We start from the raw sequence: 24,000 nt of genomic DNA on the forward strand, positions 1-24,000 counted from the left end.
CTGAAAAACCAAAAACCAAACCAAAACAAAAAACTTAGTAGGGGAAAAAGATATAGCTAGATGCAACAGAACCTGAGAATTTGTCTACAGAACTGAGCTTTCCTGGGGGTGAGGAAAGGCTGAAATCACTAACACTCTGGTGGTGAACGTTGTGTCAGAATGACATATATATATAAAACTGTATTGTCAACAGTGTAAATCACAGTAACTCGATAGAAATAGAAAATAAAAATGTGATCTAGTTTTTGAAGAATAAAGTTAAGGTGACCTAACAGCCTATACATATTTTGGAACTTTCTAGAAAAAAGAGATATGCATATTTATAAAGGAGAAATGGAGCATGTGTCGTTGAAGTGCATACAATTAGCATTCATAATTACACAATAAGTACAGAAAATATACGGTGGTGTGTGTGTGCGTGCCCTTGCCTGCACATGCACTTTAATATGATAAGAGAAGATTATGTAACTCAAAAACATTCTTCAGTTTACAGCCCTCATTGACCAATCCAGGGTGTTTATCAATACACAATGATTTCTTACAAGCTGGAGAAGATAAAACAGCAGGTAGGAAGTTTGCCTTGCATGTGGCTTACCTGGATTAGATCCCTGGCATCCTATATAGTTCCCAGAGCCTGCATGGAGTATTGGTGAGTGTAAAGTCAGAAGTAACATTTGAGCACCAAAGACTGTGTCACCCCAAACAAAAATAAATAAACAATAATTATTTCTTGCTTTAATGATAGTCAAACAAATGTATCCCTGGAAATGTTTTCATGTAATCTGATCTACTAGATTTGTTTAGTGTGTAAGTGTGCGTGTGTCTTAATTCCAAAGATTGTATCTCAATGTTGACAAGAAAGAGCATGAGCTGCGTGATAATTTTATTTGATTATATATTTGTACTTTTGTCTTATGTGGAAACTTTGATTTTATCACTAAATAGGATGTGTAGGTGTTTGTGCATGGTTGTGTATAGTTTGTATGGGTACATGCTCAGTACATGCTCTAAGTCCTGGCAGGATTTAGAGGTCCAGAAGCAGTTCAGAGGATCAAATTGGTCAGACCCATAAAGGCAGGCAAGCTACCCACTGTAATTTTTCTCCACTCTTGAGGATTTTAAAGAATGCATATTTTCTTTGTATTTTAGGAAGTAATAAATCCATTTTGAAATTTTCCTCATAATTTCTGGCCAGTTGAGTTATTCTTATTTTTTCAAAATTAAGCTTTGATTCAATTATTATTTTCTTAGACAACTTTTCTTTTTATCATTTCTGAATAATTTAAAAAACTTATGGATATAGATATTTACCAATTTCTATCTTTTTATGTTTGTGTGTTTGTTGTTTACGTGGGTATGCTTCAGAGGTATTTAGTTCTTTGACACCTCCTTTTAAAGATATATTTATATACTTCAAAAACACAAAAACATTGATTAAAAAATTCATCTACCGATGTTTATTGAATGCTATTTAAAATAGCGAAGATCTACAAACAATCCAAGTGTTCAGAAACAGACATCTAGACATCTGTATATATATATATATATATATATATATATTTATGCACACACAACAGAATTCTATTCAGTTGTAAGAATAGACTACATGTTATAGTTATCTAATAGAAGGTGTCATGCTAAGTGAAGTGAGTTAGGAGAAGGGCAAATACCACATAATGTCATTTATATGTGGAGTATAAAGAAGTAAAGTAAGGGAATAGTCAATGGCCAATAAAAGGAAGACTCAAGAGGCTTCCAACATAACAAAGTCTGCTAAGTGGGAGAGGTAGGTGAAGAAGACAGTTTGGGACATTGGTAGATGAATACTGACATACTGGTGTAGGGTGGGGCACACTAGTCACAGTGTATTCCCAAGACATTAACATAAATACTATTATAAATCACAACATTATACACTTTTCTATATGTCTAAGTTTCAAAACCAATACAATTTAAATCTGGAGATGAAATGTATATATTATGATGTTTCTTCCATTTGGATTCAGGATATCTCTAGAAGTTAGTTGTTTCATATATATCGCATTTAAACAAACTTTTATTTTTTAATTTTTAATATCTTTATTTATACGATTTGATTACAAACATGATTGTAGTTGACTTTCAGTCATATAAAGAATGCCCCCCTTCACCAGTGCAACATTTCCATCACCAATGCCCAAATCTCCCATCCCACTTCCCCACCCTCCTCCTACTCCACCTGTATTTGAGAAAGGCTTTCTACTTCCCTCATTCATTCACATTGTTATTCAAAAAAACTTTTAGAACTAAATTTTATAACTATCAATTTTATCATATTTAATTAATAATTTTAACATTTCTATATCCTTAGGCTTTTTATCATTTTTCTTCATATAATTAAATTGGATATGATGTTCATACATTTTCCTATATTATTAAAATTTTATAGGTATTAAAGGCCTGTTGCTGACAAAATTTTGCCTATAGCTGTTTTTGTTTGTTGCTATTTTCTAAGTAGTGATTTAAAAAATTTAGAATAGTGTGCTTTAAGAATACCTTCTTATTTTCAAAGTAGTTTGTCTTTTGCTGTTTTTTCTCTTTGCTACTCATCTACAAAAATACTCCTGTTGGGTCCAGAGTGAATGTAGTAAGTAGGACACTTGCCTTGCATGAGTGCATCCCAGGTTTGATCCTTGACATCTCTTGTGGTTCTTTGAGTCTACCATGAGTGGTCAATTCCTGAGTACAGAGCTAGGAGTTAAGCCCTGAGCACCACCAGGTGTGACCCCAAACAATAAAAGAAAGCAAAAAAGCCCCCAGATCACCAAATTTCTTCTTTTAGTATTTTATTTATACTTTCTGATGATTAGTACATAATGCGTTTCCAGGGGTTTACATACAATTGGAAAGATGTTGCCTTCATTAATGATAGCATATAGAGTTAATGTATGATAATGTGAGATATGCAAGATTTTCATAGACAACAAAATATTGCACCAACACTGATGGGACATGAGCGCATCAACTACTGGAGAAGGGAATGATTATCTGGGAGATCCACAAGAGCAAAGCTGGCTAGGAAGCAATGGGGCCTAGAGTAAGAAAAGCAGGAAGGTCTGTGTGAGTGACTATGCGAACCCTGGGGTTCACTTCCCTTGATGTAAGTGCATTTGCAAACTAGGGCAGGTCTTTTATTTCCTCTTCCATGACCTCTCAGCATGGCGCTACTCTTCTCTTCATATTAGGACAAAATAAAGATTTCTTAGAGACATGCAGAGTGAAGTGGGGTTTTTGTGAGTGCTCAGACATACATGGCCTCACCAGGTCCACTTGCAACAAAGATGGCAGCTAGGCATTTGGAGGCCTTCACGACTGAAGAACTTGAGGGAATGACTTCTCAATTGATGGGGTATTCCTGGGGAATAAGGAGAGCTAAGAAGCTTGATGGTGCCTCAGAGAGACTTTCCAATATGTTATTACCTGCTTGGGGTAGAGAGATAAATACTTCCGAAGATAGTAACTAAAAACATCACTTGAATTTTATTGTACACCAGATTGGTGCACTGATAAAAGATTTATTTATTTATTTACTGTGCTATCCGAGCGATAGCACAATAGTAGGGCATTTGCTTTGCATGCAGCTGCCCAGGATGGACCTAGGTTCGATCCCCGATGTCCCATAAGTTTCCCCAAGCCAGGAGTGATTTCTGAGAGCATAGACAGGAGTAATCCCTGAGCATCATCGGGTATGATACAAAAACCAAAAAAAAAAAAAAGATTTATTTACACTAGAAAAAACTTAAAAAATATGAACTTATTATTTAGAAAGTCCCACTGTTCTCTAACAATATGATCAAATCTTTAAAAAAAAAAGCCTCCAACTTTTCTATGATTACCCAATGGGTTCTCCAATTTTCACTTGTCAGATTCTGCTTTGTGTCATATGCTTTTTTTTTAATATCATGTGAGATAAGGATGTGCATTTATTATATCCTAATTGTGGATTATACTGTAATCAATTTAAAATGCCTTTCTTGGCCTCCTTAATGCTTTGTTTGCAATTTCCATCCCTGTATCCTTTTTGTGTACATACATCTTGGCTAAGCATTTAACTTCTAGTTCTGACCTTCTATGAGTTGTAGCTTGTGTATTTTGTATTTTGACCAAACATAAAGCCTTTGTCTATTAACAAGACAGTTAATTAGACAGTTAATTATTTTCCATATTGATAAGTGTAGTAGCCATCAGGATTCCATGCCCAATAAGTGGCCCTTCCTGCTTTGTCTTAAAGGAATTGAGATATTTTCAGGTATTTATCTCCTGTGTTCTAGGTGAATATAAATTTACCCAACTCATCCAAATGTAATTATGCCTGTGATTGTCTTAGGAATGAAAAGAAAATACAATTTTTTTTTTCGGCCACACCCGATGACACTCACGGGTTACTCCTGGTTATGCGCTCAGAAATCACTCCTGGCTTGGGGGACCATATGGGACAGGGGATCAAACCGCTGGCCCTCCTAGGTCAGCCGTGTGCAAGGCAAACCCCCTACCTGTTGCGCTATTGCTCTGGCCCCAGAAAATACAATTTTTAAAATATTGTGTGTGTGTGTGAAATTGTGAAAACACAATTTTAACATGGTGTCTATAACTGAGTTTGGAGGAATTTCTGCAGAAAATTTCTTTTCTCTTTTATATTTTTTGGTTTGGGACCATACCTGGCAATACTCAGAGATTATTCCTGTCTGTGCTTAAGAATTATTCCTGGTGGGCAAGGGGATCATATGGGATTCATGGAACTAAACCCTGGTCTGCCTTGTGCAAGGCAGATGCTCTATCTATATTATTGCTCTGTTTCTACTGCAGAAAAATTCTTTGCTCCAAGAAAGTCAGTGTTTTTCTTCCTTGTCTGGGTTTCATCTTGTTCTCATCTTAAACCTAGATCTCACATAGAGTGTCACCTTGCCGCCTGTTCACATGCAGGTGGCAGAACGTGGCCCTTGAAGCTATCACCAAGCTTAGAGTTAATGATCTGTGATGATTGTCATGCATCTTATATTCCTGCTACATAAAAATGGGCAGAAATTTCTTCTTTCAACAAATTATAGGTAACAAAACCAAGAGTCAGAGTTAATTTTTCCTCCTTTTTAAGCTTGATTTCATGCTTTTATTTCTTTTTCTTTTTTCTTTTTGCCATTCTTACTTTATTTGCACTTGTTTTCTCCTGTAAATTACTAAGTAGAAATCTAGATTTGCATCCTGTTAAAAATTAAGTAGTATGACATATTTCATGCCAGTGTTTTTATAAGTGTCCAAGCTAATATAATAATGACAATTATATTATTGTTGATGAGCTATTATTTATTGAGCTCCCGGTATAGGCCATCTACTGTGTCAAACTACTTAAGTGTATTTTTTCTATTTAGTTCTCCATGCTGAAAGTGGAGTCAGAAAGTTTAACTAGCATGCCTAAAGGAAGAAGATTGTGATTAGAAGAGCTACAGATAAGGAAATTAGTGCTATTTTACCTCAGCCATGCTTTTAGCTTTCCATTTGCTACCTGTCTCTCCCCAGCCTTTTCTCTCCCTCAGTAGTTACTAGGAAATTTCTGAACCAGAATATTAATAATTAATTATTTCATATTATATATATTATTTCAATTAAAATGTTTTCCTTTATTTTGAATCTACTTTTCCTATAATGATTTTTATTCAATTTCTCCATTTAAATGGTTTTAATATTACTTTTATCCTTGAACCCTGATCTTTTCTTCTAAATTATTTAACACAATTTATTGTTGGAAAAACTGACATTTTAAAGCAGTTGTATTTAGAAGATGTGTTGTTTTCATAAAGTTTTCACAGAATGATCATTTGGTAGGTCTTTAAATTTTGCCAGAAATTGCATGTATTTCTTTTGTGTGCTCTCATATTTAGGATTGTGTAAAAATTTGACCCTATTCTTTCTGCCCCCTCTTTTTTAATCTATTTGTTTACTCACATATTAGTCATATGTGTTCTTTTCGACACAATTAATTTACTAATAAGTAATTCAAACAAATATTACTAGCATATATTAAGAAACTCCAATCTGACTACACTTTTTTCAGTGTTAGTTCTTTACCCTGAGGCAACTACTTTCAACATTTTGTGTGAATCATTCTAGAAAGTTTTCCATGAATTTATATTTGTATGTGTAACTATGGAAAACACATAGAATTATGACAGGCAAAGAATATTCTGAGAATGTATGTCAATGTAAAGCTTATGGTGGAATGGAGTAGGGGTATAGGCATCTGTGTTCTGTAAAAAAGATTTCTCTGGCTTGTTCTTCAAGCCCATATTCTCCCTTGAGCATATAACTTCCTTATTTGTCTCTGAATTATTTGCTTGCATATTTCCACTCTGGAGAAACCTTTTTCTTTAAGACATGTGCTTTCCCCTCACATCTTTCTAAAAAGGTTTTAATAAAAACCAGTTTCCTTCACGAAAAAAAAAAGAAAAAAAAAGAAAGGAAAAGAAAGAATGAAAGAAAGCAAGGAAGTTGGAAACTAAGAAAGTAAGTAAGGAAGACAGAAATCAAGGAAGAAAGAAAGGAAGAAAGCAATAAGAAAGTGAAATAGAAAGAAAAAAGAAAGGAAGAAAGAAAGGAAAAAAGGAGGGAAGGAAAACTAAGAAAGAAAGACTTCCTTTGAAACAAGTGGCCCCCTTTTGGTGATGTTGATCTTGAACCACTGATTTAATTTCACAGAAGAAAAGGCGATCTTCTCAAGTCAATGATCTGGTTTTTGTCTGGATGATTATCTACCAAATTAAACTTCACCCCAACTCCAGAGATCATATGGAATAGACCCTGGGTTATGATGATCAATTTATTAACTAGCATTGTTAATTTTTTAAAAAAATGTAAATTAAATAGGATTTTGTGAAAACTAAGCCCCTAAGTTAGATACTCAAAGAGACCATGATCAAATAACGGGCAGGTTTGTTGGAATCCTCGCTAGAGAACAATGTAAATTTAACATCCTTTACTAGTACATTTCTAAATGTTTTGATTAGAAAAGATAGAGATCTCCTCTTATAAGAAGATCGTCTAATGTGGGTGGTATTCAAGTTATAGAGTCAGCTAAGGGATTCTGATATTCTGATCCCAACTCAGACTGAATCACCAAATAAGCCAATGTATTCAATTCCTTATGAATTCTAAAAAATTTGTTTCCAAAGCAAACAAATTTTCCAAGTTTTCCCATTTTAATTACTTCCATAATGTCAGTAGATCACAAGGTGGTCTAAATCGCTAGTCTCTGGCAATCCTACCAATGACACAGGAATTCACTGTGATTGTGATGATTTGTGCTTCTGTTGGTATGGAAGCTTATAGTATCTCTTTATTGTAGTGAGATCCTTTTATTACTAATTTAGTGGTCCTCTCTCTCCTGCTTCTTTATTTATCTTGTCATCAGCATTATTTCCAAGAGTACTTCTCAAGGTCTGAATTTACATAAAATGCTGCATATACTCGTGGTTTGCCTAGCTTGTCTAGCTAAAGGATATGCTACATGAGAGTAGGAGTCTTTCTGTCTTAACAGCTGCATAGCTCTGGTTCGAAGTTTTTACAATAATACAGGCATTCAACAAATATTTCTAATATTAAAACTTTGAACACTAGAGGTTCAATGGAAAATAAAAACATGAGGCAAAATGGCCATGAGTATGGGTGTGGAGTGGGGTTCTGCCCATATTAGAAAAAACGATTAGAAATAATAAATTATTTGTGGAATTAAGTACTTCAGCTAATGACCAAAGATATTTTATTTATTAGCTATTTAACATAATATTTGTGTGCTGAAGAGTCAGAATTTTTAACATAAATATAGAGACATTTTGAATTTGGATTCAAATGATATGCTTATACTTCTGCTTATCTTATGCTAAGATAGAGGAAATGTTTGCTTGATAGCAATTTATAGAAAATTTAATTTGGCTGTTTTGTGAAGTTACAGCATGACTACCTGTTAAAATTTACACTATCAGTGAATTGCATATCTAATAATATCAATGACTTCAACATGCAATATAGTCACAATTATTTTGCACTGTGTACAAGATGCTGTTCTTAATGTTCTTTTTTACATGAGTTCAGTTCATCCCAATCTTATTATTATGTCCATTTTATAGATAGAGAAGCAGGTCATAAAAGTTTAATTTGTACCAGAAAACAGAGCTAGGACATAGTGGAACTGAATATATCTGATTACAATAGCTACCTTTCTTAACCGCTTATTGACATTTGTTCTATGTGGTTTGGACATATCTGGAACATAGGGATTTTTTTCTAATAGATACATTTTAAGACAAACAATGACCAAATAATGGCTTCACAAGGATTTCACTGGCATGGCAAAATAGATAAAACTATATCATGTGGGGAATAAAAGAGGAGTGAGTTTAGTTCATAGTAGAGATGATGGAGGTGGGGGTCAGGAATGAAAGGATGTCAAATGAGCAAGAGCAGAGCTGCCTTCCTTGGTATTAAATGGCAGAACTGGAAAGCAGATAGAAACTACAGGGAAGCAAATTTTAGCTAGACACGAGAACTAACTTTCTAAAGATGAAAGTTGTGGGATGTGGCTCTTGAACCCACAATATTCCCTTCTCCAACTCTACATAGACATCTGTGACACCTGTCTATGGAGTTTAGAAAGGGACCTCTTTCCCTTAAGAGTCTGAGGTGCTTTAGGTAAGTTTAAATTTTATTCTTTTAAAGGTAAGACCATATAATTTGCTTGACAGTGACATTTGTCTTGATGCCAAAAGATTCTGTTACTCGAGTTTATTTCAACCTTTTGGAGCATGCAACTTTTTCTGGGGTCATAAACCCATCTTCTTATATTTATTCAGAAACCTCTTAGAATATTTAGGTGTGTGTGTGTGTGTGTGTGTGTGTGTGTGTATGTGTGTTTGAGTCATATCTTCTTACAGTGCTCAGGCAAGGATTACTCTTGGCAGGGTGTAGGGAAACACACATGGTCTTGATAATTGAACCTGAGTTGTCCAAATACAAGGTAAACTCCCTCCATACTTTCATATTTTTGTATTCACTTTATGATATATTTTATATGTATCCATTTTGAGTTTAGAATTATTTATTTATTTATTTATTTTTGGGCCATACTTGGCAATGCTCAGGGCTTACTCTTGACTCTATATATAGGAGCTGGAGGGGCTGGAGGACCATATGTTGTACCAGAGATTGAACCTGGGGGTAGTTGCATGCAAGGAAAGCATGCTACCTATTGTACTATTGCTCTGATCTCAATGCGCACTTTTCTTTAAGTCTTTCTTTTTTCTCTTTTTTTCTTTTTTTATTATGAGAACAAAGATGCAAAGAAAGAGGACAAGGTAAAGTTACAGAGGGAAGACAATCCCCCATAGACAGAATTCTCAGAAGAAATCCCCTTGCTGACACCTTAATTTTGAACTTTCAGCCAAAGAACATTAAGAAAAATAAAACAAAATCCATGCACAATTACTTTGTCCCTCATGTCCCCAGATTTTAGTACATTATAACATTTCTTAGCAGTACACAAATCAATCTAAAGCCACAAAATTTATGTAACTCCTTTAACATTGAAGGCATAGTATTTTTTTACAGTTCCATGCACATGCATATTAGTTTAAGTTAACCTCAAAAGTTTAAGTGTTTTTATTTTTTAAGAATTAGAGTCAAAGGAGCACAGCAAAATGGTGTTAGAGTGGCAATTGTTGTTTGCATAGGCCCAGCAAAATATGGGGGACATGGAAAGGGAAATCCTTGGCCTAAGTACAAGGAGACCTTACCCCTGAAGTTTTCTGGCATAAGACCAACTCTAGGCTTCAGGCATACTAGGTTATCCAACCCAAGTCATTGTCTGTAGTGCCAATACATTTTTATTTTTCACACAGTCACTGTTGTTGGTGTCAGATTTCTGTAGTTAAAGATCCTGGATTCTGTGCATATCCTACATTGAAGTCAGGATGAAGTGGAGCATCCTCTAGTTTCACCTCACAATTAGAGGGCAATGCAGAGAGCCCTGTCCTGAAAACAGGTCGTTATTATTATTAAGTCTTCTTGGCGTTATGAATAGGTCGATGTTAGAGCAGCGGTAGGGTCTTCCCTGGTAGAGGATTGCTTCCATATGATGTTATAGACAGACCTGATTGAGGGGTAATGGAGAATGCCCATTCTTCTGAGGCCTAAGCCAGGTCATTATGACAATGTTCAAGGTGTAAGGTCCCACTGCATTACAAGATTTGTGTATTCCTTTCTCTATTAGATAATAACTTGTTTGTATGCATACTATTTTCCCATTTTAATGTGCTTATGCAAAAGAGGAACAATGCCACTTGGAGTTATTGGTGCATATGGGAGCCGCTAGAACAAGTTCAACAATCCCATGTCTTGGTTAAACATAAATTTTAAACTGAGGGACTCTTCTACCAGAATTCCTTATTGAACAGATCACAAAGAAAATAGACAAAAAGTGGGGAAAACCGTCACTGCATAAGAGAATATTTAGTAAGAGTTATAGCTGTTAAGGAAATCTGGTTCCCTACCTAATCTTGATCTGGCATGGGGTTTGCAGAAACCCCAGACTGAAGGCCTTCTCCCTAGCTTTGGGGTGCTGGGAAGCTTAGCAGGCCCCCAGCCATCCCCCTCTTCTTCCCCAGGTCTCCAGGCCTTCCCTGGGTGCCAGCCCAGGTGGCCAGAAAGATGGGTACTGGAAGGACTCTATAAGGGTCCCCAGGCTTTCCCTGCCTCTCCTCCAGCACTAGGGGGGAAAGGCACAGGGAGGAGGGTGGGCAGAACTCTGGCTTCTGGTTCTTTACCCAATCCTTTCCCCCCTAGCTTGGAGGATGCTGGGAGTTGCTAGGTTGCCCTGAGGCAGTCACTGGCAACTTTTTTCCCCACCTGTCTCCATTTTCAAAACTCCCACATGCGTACAGTATATATTAATAGCATTCCCTATGATTAAGATATGTCTTGCATATGCAGAATGTCCATATTGTATTCTGCCCTTTCCCTCACCCCTACAAGCTCATTTCTAGTTCTTCACTCCTTCACCCTCAACCATCATTACCCCATATTTACCTTTTTTGTTTTTTGTTTTTGTTTTTGGGTCTCACCCAGCAGCGTCAGGGTTTACATGTCTTTTAAGTTTTATTATTAATTTTTATTTAATCACCATGTTTAAAAATTTTTTCATACTGGGGTTTCAGTCATAGAATGTACACCATCCTTCACCACCTACAATCTTCCTACCATTAATGTCCCCCCATTTCTCTCCTTCACCAAACCCCCTGCCTATCTCTTAGACAAGCATTCTGCCTCTTTCCCTTACTACCATTGTTATGGTAGTTGTCATTGTGGTTAGTGTTCTAACTGGACTTACTGTTCTTTGTCAATGCACACTCTTTTTTATATATTTAATTTAACCACCTTGATTACATACATGATTGTGTTTGGGTTTCAGTCATATAAAGAATACCACCCATCACCAATGTCCCAAGTCTCCCTGCTCCCTGTACTCTAGACAGGCTTTCTATTTCCCTCAAAAATTCTCATTATTAGTATAGTTCACAATGTACTTATTTCTCTAACTAAACTCATCCCTGTTTGTGGTGAGCTTCATGAGGTGAGCTGTAACTTCTAGCCCTTCTCTCTTTTGTGTCTAAAAATTATTATTGCAAGAATGTCTTTCATTTTTCTTAAAACCCATAGATGAGTGAGACCATTCTGCATTTTTCTCTCCATCTCTCTGACTTATTTCACTCAGCACAAAAATTCCATGGAAAAATTTCATGACTTAATCTCTCCTGACAGCTGCATAATATTCCATTATGTATATGTACCACAGTTTCTTTAGCCATTCATCTGTTGAAGGGCATCTTGGTTGTTTCCAGAGTCTTGCTATGGTAAATAGTTCTGCAATGAATATAGGTGTAAGGAAGGGATTTTTGTATTGCATTTTTGTGTTCCTAGGGTATATTCCTAGGAGTGGTATAGCTGGGTCATATGGGAGCTCGATTTCCAGTTTTTGGAGGAATCTCCAAATCACTTTCCATAATGGTTGAACTAGATGGCATTCCCACCAGCAGTGGATAAGAGTTCCTTTCTCTCCACCTCCCCGCCAACACTGTTTGTTCTCATTCTTTGTGATGTGTGCCAATCTCTGTGGTGTGAGGTGGTACCTCATAGTTGTTTTGATTTGCATCTCTTGATGATTAATGATGTGGAGCATTTTTTCATATGTCTTTTGGCCATTTGTATTTCTTCTTTGTCAGAGTGTCTGTTCATTTCTTCTCTCCATTTTTTGATGGGATTAGATGTTTTTTTCTTGTAAAGTTCTGTCAGTGCCTTGTATATTTTGGAGATTAGCCCCTTATCTGATGGATATTGGGTGATTAGTTTCTCCCACTCAGTGGGTGGCTCTTGTATCCTGGGTGTTATTTCCTTTGAGGTGCAGAAGCTTCTCAGCTTAATATATCCTCATCTGTTAATCTCTGCTTTCACTTGCTTGGAGAGTGCAGTTTCCTCCTTGAATATGCCTGTAGTCTCAATGTCCTCGAGTGTTTTGCCTACGTGTTTTTCTATATATCTTATAGTTTCAGGTCTGATATTGAGGTCTTTAATCCATTCGGATTTTACCTTCATACATGATATTAGCTGGGGGTCTAAGTTCAATTTTTTGCAAGTGATTAGCCAATTGTGACAACATTACTTGTTGAAGAGGCTTTCTTTGCTCCATTATCAAAAATTAGGTGATTGTAAGTCTGGGGAATATTCTCTGAAAATTCAAGCCTATTCCACTGATCTGAGGCCTGTCTTTATTCCAATACCATGCTGTTTTGATAACTATTGCTTTGTAGTAAAGTTTAAAGTTGGGGAAAGTATTTCCTCCCATATTCTTTTTCCCAATGATTGCTTTAGCTATTCTAGGGTGTTTATTGTTCCAAATGAATTTCAAGAGTGCCTGACCCACTTCTTTGAAGAATATCACGGGTATATTTAGAGGGCTTGCATTAAATCTGTACAATGCCCTGGGGAGCATTGCCATTTTGATGATGTGAATCCTGCCAATCCATGAGCAGGGTATGTGTTTCCATTTCCATGTGTCCTCTCTTATTTCTTGGAGCAGAATTTTATAGTTTTCTTTGTATAGGTCCTTCACGTTTTTAGTCCAGTTGATTCCAAGATATTTGAGTTTGTGTGGCACTATTGTGAATGGGGTTGTTTTCTTAATGTCCATTTCTTCCTTATTACCATTATTGGTGTATAGAAAGGCCATTAATTTTTGTGTGTTAATTTTGTAGCCTGCCACCTTGCTATATGAATCTATTGTTTCTAGAAGCTTTTTGGTAGAGTCTTTAGGATTTTCTAAGTAGAGTATCATGTCATCTGCAAGCAGCGAGAGCTTGACTTCTTCCTTTCCTATCTGGATTTCCTTGATATCTTTTTCTTGCCTAATCGCTATAGCGAGTACTTCCAGTGCTATGTTGAATAGGAATGATGAGAGAGAACAGCCTTGTCTTGTGCCAGAATTTAGAGGGAAGGCTTTTGGTTTTTCTCCATTGAGGATAATATTTGCCACTGGCTTGTGGTAGATGGCCTTAACTATATTGAGAAAGGTTCCTTTCATTCCAATCTTGCTGAGAGTTTTGATCAAAAATCAAAAATGGGTATTCGACCTTATCAAATTCTTTCTCTGCATCTATTGATATGATCATGTGATTTTTATTTTTTTGTTGTTGATTGTGTATTATGTTGATAGATTTATGGATGTTAAATCATCCTTGCATTCCTGGGATGAAACCTACTTGATCGTAGTGGATGATCTTCTTAATGAGGCATTGAATCCTATTTGCCAGGATTTTGTTGAGGATCTTTGCATTTGCATTCAGCAGTGATATTGGTGTATAATTTTCTTTTTTCGTAGCATCGCTGTCTGGTTTAGGTATCAAGGTGATATTGGCTTCATAAAAGCTATTTGGAAGTGTTCCCGTTTTTTTGATTTCATGAAAGAGTGTAGCCAGGATTGTAGTAGTTCCTCTTGGAAAGTTTGAAAGAATTTATTAGTGAATCCATCTGGGCCTGGGCTTTTGTTTTTGGGTAGACATTTTAATTTCCTCAATAGTGATGTGAGTGTTTAGATATGCGACATCCTCTTCCTTCAACTGTGGAAGATTATAAGAGTCCAAGAATTTATCCATTTCTTCCAGGTTCTCATTTTTAGTGGCATAGAGTTTCTCAAAGTAGTTTCTGATTACCCTTTGAATCTCTGCCATATCAGTATTGATCTCTCCTTTTTCATTCCTAATACGAGTTATCAAGTTTCTCTCTCTTTCTTTGTTAGTTTTGCCAGTGGTCTATCAATCTTGTTTATTTTTTTAAGGAACCAACTTCTGCTTTCATTGATCTTTCGGATTATTTTTTTGGTTTTCATTTCGTTGATTTCTGCTCTCAGCTTTGTTATTTCCTTCTGTCTCCCTATTTTTGGGTCCTTTTGTTGAGCACTTTCTAATTCTATGAGCTGCATCATTAAGCTATTCAGGTAGGCCCCTTCTTCCTTCCTGATGTGTGCTTGCAAAGCTATAAATTTTTCTCTCAGTACTGCTCTTGCTGTGTCCCATAAGTTCTGATAGTCTGTGTTATTATTATTATTTGTTTCCAGGAAAGCTTTGATTTCCTCTTTGATTTCATCTCGGACCCAGTGGTTATTCAGTATGAGGCTGTTTAACTTCCAAGTTTTAAAGTTTTTCTTCTCTGTCCCTTTGGAATTCACATGTAATTTCAGAGCCTTGTGGTCAGCGAAGGTAGCCTGCAAAATTTCTATCCTCTTGATATTATGGAGGTATGTTTTAGTGCCATCATGTAGTCTACCATGGAGAATGTCCAATGTACATTTGAGAAAAATGTGTATCCAGGTTTATGGGGATGGAGTGTCCTATATATATCTACTAGGCTTCTTTCTTCCATTTCTCTTCTCAGGTCTAGTATATTCTTGTTGGGTTTCAGTCTGATTGACCTATCCAGTGTTGACAAAGCTGTTTTGAGGTCCCCACAATTATTGTGTTGTTATTGATATTATTTTTCAGATTTGTCAACAATTGTATTAAATATTTTGCTGGCCCTTAATTAGGTGCATATATGTTTAGGAGGTGATTTTATCCTGCTGTACATACCCCTTGATTAATACAAAATGTCCATCTTTGTCCCTTACAACTTTCCTGAGTATAAAGTTTGCATCATCTGATATTAGTATGGCCACTTCAGCTTTTTTATGGGTATTGTTTGCTTGGATAATTTTCCTCCAGCCTTTTATTTTGAGTCTATGTTTGTTCTGACTATTCAGGTGCATTTCTTGTAGGCAGTAGAAGGTTGGATTGAGTTTTTGATCCATTTAGCCACTCTATGTCTCTTAACTGGTGCATTTATTCCATTGACATTGAGAAAATTAAATCCTGGGATTTAATGCCATCTTTATATCAAAATTTGGTGTGCCTTTTGGTCAGTCTTGACTTAAAGTAGGTCTTTCAGTTTTTCTCTTAAGACTGGTTTTGAGTCTGTAAAATTTCTGAGTTGTTGTTTGTCTGTGAAACATGCATTATTCCATCAAACCTGAAAGTGAGTTTTGCTGGGTACAATATTCTAGGCGAAGCATTTATTTCATTGAGTTTTGTCACTATGTCCCACCACTGCTTTCTGGCCTTGAGTGTTTCTGGTGACAGGTCTGCTGTAAATCTCAAGGATACTCGCTTGAATGTAATTTCCCTTTTTGTTCTTGCTGCTTTCAGAATTCTGTCTCTATCTGTGGGATTCGTTATTGTGACTAGGATGTGTCTTGCGGTATTTTTTCTGTGGTCTCTTTTGGTTGGTACTCTTTGGGCATGCAGGATTTGATCGCATATATTCTTTAGCTCTGGTAGTTTCTCTTTAATGATGTTCTTGACCGTTGATTCTTCCTGGAAATTTTCTTCCTGGGTCTCTGGGACTCCAATGATTCTTAAGTTTCTGTTGAGCTTATCATAGACTTCTATTTTCATCTGTTCCCATTCTTTGACTAATTTTTTCCATTGTCTGTTCATTTGCTTTAAGTTTTTTTTCAATCTCTCCTGCTGTATGGAGTTGTTATGTATCTCATCTTCCACAGCACCAATTCTATTCTCAGCTTCTGTTACTCTGTTGGAGACCTTATCCATTTTGTCATTCAATTTGTTTACTGAGTTTTTCAGGCCTGTTATTTGACCTGTTATTTCAGTTTGGAATTTTGTGATTTCTGTCTTCATTTTTTCTTGGTTCTTATTTCTTCATATTTTCTTGGTTCGTTTTAGTGTTCTGTTCAACTGGTACATGGTTTCTGTGAGTTCTTTGAGCATCTTCCATATTTCTTGTCTAAACTCCTTATCTGAGAGATTGATTAGTTGGTTGGCCGTTTTCTGGTCATCAGAGTTGTCATCTCCATTCTCTATGTCTGATGCCTGCCTGTGTTGTTTCCCCATTGTCACACTTGTATTGTGGGTTTTTCTACGTGTTGTGGTGGTATTCATTGGGTAAATGATGTGTGCAGCTATGCTCCTCTGGCTCTGCCCTTTCTGGTTGGGTCAACTTGCCTCAGGGAAGGGGAGCCCTCTGTGAGTGAAGCCTCACACAGGATCAAATCTTAGGCCCGAGCATGCAGCAGAGAAGACAGTCCGGGGAGAAATCCTGGGCTTCAGTGATCCAGCACAGTTCTTAGTGTGATTTTTTTCTTCTTGTTGTAGTGGCGTTCTTTCATTAGAAAGAACACACGGCCGTATAGTGAAGTGGAGCGGCCGTGCTCTTCTGGAGCCTCTGGGAGAGCGAATTTTCTGGGCCCTTTTTGGCCCACTCCCAAGAGGTTCAGGAGACAGGACAGGAGACAAACACACACAGGCAGCACTCACAGTTTCTCACAGTTGGGCCCCACTGGGCAGATGTAGATTTTCCCAGCCTCTTAATGCACACTATTAACCATTCCTTTCCCCATTCCTCATCTCTTACATACTATGTCAAAGATCTCCCTTCTGCCCCTTGTTATCCTTCCAACTCTTTCTATGTATACACAAAATTGTTCAAATAGAAATGAGCTGGCTTGTAATTCACAAAACTCAAAAAAGCAGTGAAAATTAAAAAGGAATAAATTCTCTTTGATCACAAGGTAGGAGAGGGACAAAACCAGCTCCAGGTGCATTTCTACAATTCAATGTGGTTGAATTTTTTTAAAGATAAAGTGTGCTTATTTATGGTTTTTTACAGATTTCTGGTGCAGAGGCTATTCAAAGAGATAGAAGAAACTAGTTATGTATTACTTCACAAAGTGTTCAAAGAGGAAACAGAATCTTGATAGGAGTTGAAGATCCCAGTCCTTAAAACTATTTTTTCATATATTCCAAATCCAATAATTGCAGTAGTAGTCTTCTGAATTAGCTATTCTACTAGGATCTGTTCAAAGATATGAGATACCTAGATTTCTGTTATCATCATCTTGGAGGAAGTCCCAGAAGTGGTAGTAGTTTAATAATCACTTGCTTCTGACCAAGCATTAACCTAAGTCCATAGGATTTCTTATTTAATATTTGAAACAGCACTTGTTTTATTTTTTAAAATGTACCATCTCTATTGTCATTTTATGTAATAGGAATCTGAATCTAAGATAGATTACTTTGTTGAAGTTCATATAGATATTAAATGGATATTTCAATGTTTGCATTCATTGCAAAATATGCATGTTGAATCATAATTATTAGTGTTAAGGTATTTGAATATAGAGAATTCAATAATAGTATGAATTATTAAAATAATTTGGAAACAGATTAATCATAAGGGGACTCCCTCACTGATGAGTAGTGCCCTTATAAAAGAAACTCCGGAGAGCCCCTTTATTCTTTCTTCCACATGGCGAAACAGTGAGATGATATTAACCAAGAAGGTTCACACCATGCATAAAATATACCAGTGTTCTAATCCTGGTTTTCCCAGGCCCCATAAGTGTGAGAAATAAATTTCTGCTATTTATTAATATCACCAAATCTGTAATATTTTTGTTATAGCAACTCAAATTGACTCAGACAGTAGTGAGAATGTATTTAACTCTAGCTTCCTATTCTTAATTAGTATATAATACTAATGTTGTTTTTGCTACCAACATTGTAAATATTATAATTATTTGGCTTTCACAAATAGGAGAGAGCTCATCATAAGAGCACAATGTCTACCTATGTATTTGGGAGGGTGAAAAAATGTTTATTGTGTATTAGCTTTTTTCTCAATACAGTTGAATTATTAATCTGAAATTTGTCTGAGACAGTTAACATATTTTGAACTTTTGATAGGTAGGGATATTTTAATATTTTGTTATATGTATTAAAGTCAATGGAAGATTCAGAAAACAATCACTAGCTCAGCTACATTTCCCCCACTGCTCTCTCTTTCCCTTTTTCCTCTCTTTTTTTTTTTTTGTGAGGGGGGCATACTTGATGACACTCAGGGGTTATTCCTGGCTATGCGTTTAGAAATCGCCTGGCTTGGGGGACCATATGGGTCTCAGTGGATCAAACCCTAGTCCATCATAGGTCAGCCGCATGCAAAGCAAATGCCCTACCGCTGCACCACCACTCCAGCCCCTCCCTTTACTCTCTCCTTCCCCTTTTATTCTTTCATTTTCTTTTTTTTCTCTTTCCTTCTTCCTCCTTCCCTCTCACTCCTCCCTCTGTCCCTTTTTTTCCTCCCTCACTCTCCCTTCTTCCTTTCTTCATTTACTCCCTTCCTCCCTCTCTTCCCATTCTCCCTCCATCCTGCTCTTCCATCCTTCCTTCTACACTGTTCTACATATAGAGGGTACACTGATGAGTATATTATAGTCTATATTCTTTGTGTTTTCACACACTGGAAAATGAGTTAAAATTAATTACTATTCAACACAGCATTGACTAAAAAGGAGCAGAGTTTTCCAAACTTTTTGTTTGAGGAAAACTCTGGCTGAATGTAAAGCACATCACCAAAAACAGTATTTTTGAATTAAAACAAATTCAGTAAATAGTGGGTTAAATAAAATTAAGTGAACCTTTTTCTTATAGGAGAAACTTCTGATTTAAAAAATATGTGCTATGCATCTCTAGGAAATGAAAACAAAACCTTATGTTCCAAATCCCTTTGCCCCAGGACCCTTATTTTTTAAATGGACCTCTCAAAAAGCATTTATTTACTTTTCTCTTCATCCATTCATCAGTCCAAACATCTACCCATCTAACTTTCTCTACTACACAATGTTTGTGAGTGTCACTGTGCTATATCCTGAAAATCCAGTAGTAAATAGATATGTAGTGTTATCATTTTAGCTAGGTAGCCATCATGCAAACAAATATATAAAAATTTTCAAAGTGTTGTAAGATATGTGTAAGAAATAAATAGGGTACTAAGATGAACAGAACAATAAGAACAATAATAACAATAAATAACAACAATAAAATTCAAAACAAAACCATAATAACTCACACAAACAGTGGTCTTTTCCTCTGTGTACAAAAAACAATATTTAGCAAGTACCAGCAGGAAGAGAATGAGCCAGTTTATAGTAAGAGGAAGAACCATCCAGGAAGAGGAAACAGCAAGTGCCAATACCCTGGAATGCAGAAGGATTTGGCAAGCTCCAGGAATTGAGCTTTCTCCTGGCGTACAGGTCTGCTTGGTGGCAGAAGGCTGACTCTGGCACATTTTTAAGAATTAGAATCTCATCGTGATAGCACAGACTTGGAGGAGTCTCTGACAATATCTATTCCAAGTTTCTATCCAAGAGAGTCCTATCAGAATTCTAAGTTACAGGTCTGCCTGCTTGGTTTGGCCTTGTTCTAGGGATTTTCTCTTTAGAAGGAAGATCAACTTCAGCTTCAAAATATAGGTTGGGAAGGAATTGCTTATGAGATTTCTTTCCTTATGAATTGAGGACCATTAAGGATTGAACACACTGCTCTGTTTTAACTGATGGGGACTGAAATCTCATCTCAAAGGTGCACATTGTAACAGAAGTAATCATAGTTGGTAAATTTACCTCAATTTTAGATACTGCAGACAGGATTAAAAGAGGGATATTGACGATGACATTGGTAATTCTCGACTCAAGTTTCCAAAGAGGGATAGAGGCTAACTCTTGTTTTTGAAGCCCCAGTGCACTGCTCCCGAAGTTTTTATCTTTCAATTCTCCCTGCAACATTAAGCATCCCCAAACACTACTTCTGTGGTCTTTGCCCTGGTTCAAGGAGTTACAGTGGATTTACTTTACTGGCAAATCAAAAGCCTCTGAAAAACTCTTCTCTACATTCCGCACTACCCATCATTATTGTCATTTTCTCCTGGTTGACCCTTTGAATTCTTCTTACCCACTTTTCCTAACATACAGCATACATGCACACATGTAAAGAGTATCACAAAGGATTAAAGAAAATTTAAAAATTTAGGGAGAGGGCCGAGTGATGGCACAGAAGTAGGGCATTTGCCTTGCACACGGTGACCTGGGATGAAGCCGGCTTTGATTGCCGAATCCCAGAAGGTCTCTCAAGCCTGCCAGGAGTGATTTCTGAGTGCAGAGCCAGAAGTGTAGAGCTCAGAACCCTGAGCACTGCTGAGTGTGGCCCCAAAACTAAAAAAAAATTCTGGATAAACGGTATAGTTGGAGAGATAGCACAGAGGGTAAGGTGCTTGCCTTACACAGAGCACACACAGATTTGATCCTTGGTAATGTGATGCACTTGGTCCCATGGAGCACAGCAAGAGTAATTCAGGAGTAAGCCTCTGAGCACTGCCTTTTAGCTTCAAAATGGCAAAAACAACAAAAACAATTCAGAATTTAGGATCAAATCCTTGGCCCCCAACTATTGCTGAATTTAGGATCAAATCCTTGGCCCCCAACTATTGCTGGTTTTCTGACTGAATCTTAGAAATTTCACTTTCATCATCTGCATTAACAGAGTAGTAATAATAAAACATGTCAAGTACCAATAAGCTTGTCAAATAGGGTTGTAGTTATCTGAATTCAACTGTCATAGTATCTTTTCCTACTATGCAGTAGCAATGCTTTCTCCCTGGGAATTCAATTTTTTTTACTTTTGCTTGCTCTGATGGGGCCCCTGTTTCTCAGGCCTCTCATCCACATTTAGACATCATGTCCTATACTTAGCTATTAATAGCTGGCCTTTTAAACTAAGGCTTTGCTTCTTACTTGCTGCATGCCTTGCTAGCAGAGGCAACCTGGCTTTCCTCCATACTTGTTCTTGTTTCCAAGTAACCCAGACTGGATGAGATCTCAGATTTTTCTTGTTTTCAATCTTCAATATTACCAATACCTTATTAGAGCTCTAGTGAATATTATAAGAACTTAAAGGAAGTGCAGAATACATGCTGGTGGTCTTGGATACGTCTATTTCTGGGTATTAGTGACCATCTATTAGGGAAAATAAATGACTAGCTTATTTTCTGGGTACATGGTAGATAAGCATTTGTAGTCCTTAAAGTTGATAAGTTCCCACCCAATAGTCCTCTGACCCACGATCTCCTTACATGTCCATTCCCATCAGCTGCGTGTCTTCTTTGTTCAATTGACTTTAAGTCCCAGAAATTATAAACTACAGTGCAGAGCCAAGAGTGCAGAGCACATACCCAGGAGAGACCCTAAAACAGAACAAAAAAATCTTGGGCTTCAAAATTTTTCTGAATAGGATAATAATATATACGTTTTCACCGGTACAAAGGATAAGTATATTATGCATTTATGGATGGTTACATGGAATTCAGAGCATAAGGTAAGATTAGTTCTTAATGACCCAGCACTTGATAAGAGAAGGCTTCAGAATGCCTAAGCCTTTAGTAGAGAAGAGTGAGTCGGGAGAGATATTACTCCATGCTGCTACCCACACTACAACTCAATCACCCAAAAGGAAAACTTGATAAAAACATGTTGAACAAATTATACATGCTCATTTCTTAACAGAGCTTTCAGGTTTCATTGTAGGGAACATTTGTTTTGGTTTGAATTTCTCTCATTTTTAGATACCATTTTCTCTCCCAAACTAGGTCATTGAATTATCTTGCTGATAGTTCAAATCTGTAGATAATTTGCTTTTACTCACATTCCTAAGAACTAATTACCTGTACATATAAAATGATGAAATCTCATTATATTTTCTTTTAAAACTCTGACATGCATTTAATTACATTAGTCAATTATTACTGTACATGCTGAGGATTTGCTATTGACCAGCTCATGCTGGAATATTTACAGCACAGATGTGTTACTTTAATTAAACAAATGTGATTACACACATATCAATTTTTATTTGGTTTCAAAGCCCAGAATCTAAAAGTGACGCAGTTGGCAGAGCTGCACGGTGTGTGCTAGTTCCCCGGATTGCAGGGAGAAGCTCTTTGCTGAGACAACGGCGAATGCTAAGTGTCTGCAACTCTACAGGAATCTTGAGCCACAAGTGGGTTTTTGTGAGGTCTGTAAGTACAACTAAGTGCACCCAAGAAGGGAACAAACAAAATTGTGCTAAATCTTTCTGGAACATCTTCACCTTTGTTCTTTTATGTATGGAGAGAGGAGGAACTGTACTTGAATAATCAGCAAGAAAACTATAGCTCATAGTCCCAGATATATAAACTGTATCTGAGAGTGGATCTGCTTAGAGTTGGTACTAGGGGAGCTGGCTTGTCTCTATAATCAGAAAATGAAGACACTAGAACAATGAACTTGGACATAGACTTCTTTTTCTAGAGCTTACCTCCCCCAATCATGAAGGGGATTAGCATCAAGAAAGACAACCTTATTTCATTTTCAGTCCTATATGTTACAGCTTTGAGTAACCGCAGTGATTGGGGTAGGAATAAAACTGGAAATGTGTTTTATAAACTGGAGTTATGTATATGCCTCTTCAGCTTCTGATTCAAGAATACTACCTGTCAGGTTCTTTGTGAATCATTGTGAGGATTAATAAAGATAAGAAATCAAACACTTAATTGACAAAGAAAGACTCTATGAGCTGGTTATAGTGGGCACATCCTGAGTAAGAGATCAGTCCACATGTATATAGGCTAGCTGCTTCTGCTTTAGATTTTTTTTTTCTTCTTCTTCTTTTTTTTTTTTTTTTTAGTTCCACACAGTGAGATGAGGGTGAATGCCTTGGTTCCCATGGGTGTTTCTTTCTAGGCCTCATAGCACAGTACCTGAAAAACCAATCCTATTGATTAAGGCAACACAGATTTCTGCTCAAGTAACCTATCTCCTGTCTGCTGTGTGCAGACAGTCCTTTGAGAATGAGGCTAGGGAACAGATGAGTAAGGACAGGCCTGTGTTCCCAAATTTCCTTGAGCAGAAGGGAATTTTGCTAAAGGAGGGGCATAAATAAATGGGGAGCCAGGTTTAGGGATGAGACAAATCTGGACGTCCAGATCAGTCAGAACCCTTTACTGTGTGCTATTGACCTCATGCGGTCATTCGGCATTGATGAAGCTCATCTCATAATGTTATGCCAGGGATTACCAACAAGGTAACTATGCTGTCCAGGCCTTAATAGGTTTCTTAGATTTGCTCTTAGAGATTTGGGGGCTGGATGAATTAGTGTGGGCCAGCCAGGAAAGGCTGATTGTCGGAAAAGCTTGCTGTGGGTGACTCTTTCCATGCCATTCTTCCTTATGTTGCACATGTTTGTATGTGTGGTCCATTCCTGCCCAAGAGCAAGTTCTGTGACAAGTACATTAATGATGTCTTAAGAAAGGTACCTGGAAATGAGTTGCATTAAGTTTCTCTCAGCTACTTTCAGAAGTAGGAATCCCAACCAAGCCTTATTTTAAGATAAATACCTTTTACATTACTTTTCTCTATGGGACGATGAAATGTCAGATAGCAGTTACAGAGATATGCACTCATGAAGAGGCATGCGGAGGGGCAATATTCCACTACATTCATAGTGGAAG

This window comes from Suncus etruscus, chromosome 3 (genome assembly GCF_024139225.1).
Source record: "Suncus etruscus isolate mSunEtr1 chromosome 3, mSunEtr1.pri.cur, whole genome shotgun sequence".
Lineage (NCBI taxonomy): Eukaryota > Metazoa > Chordata > Mammalia > Eulipotyphla > Soricidae > Suncus > Suncus etruscus.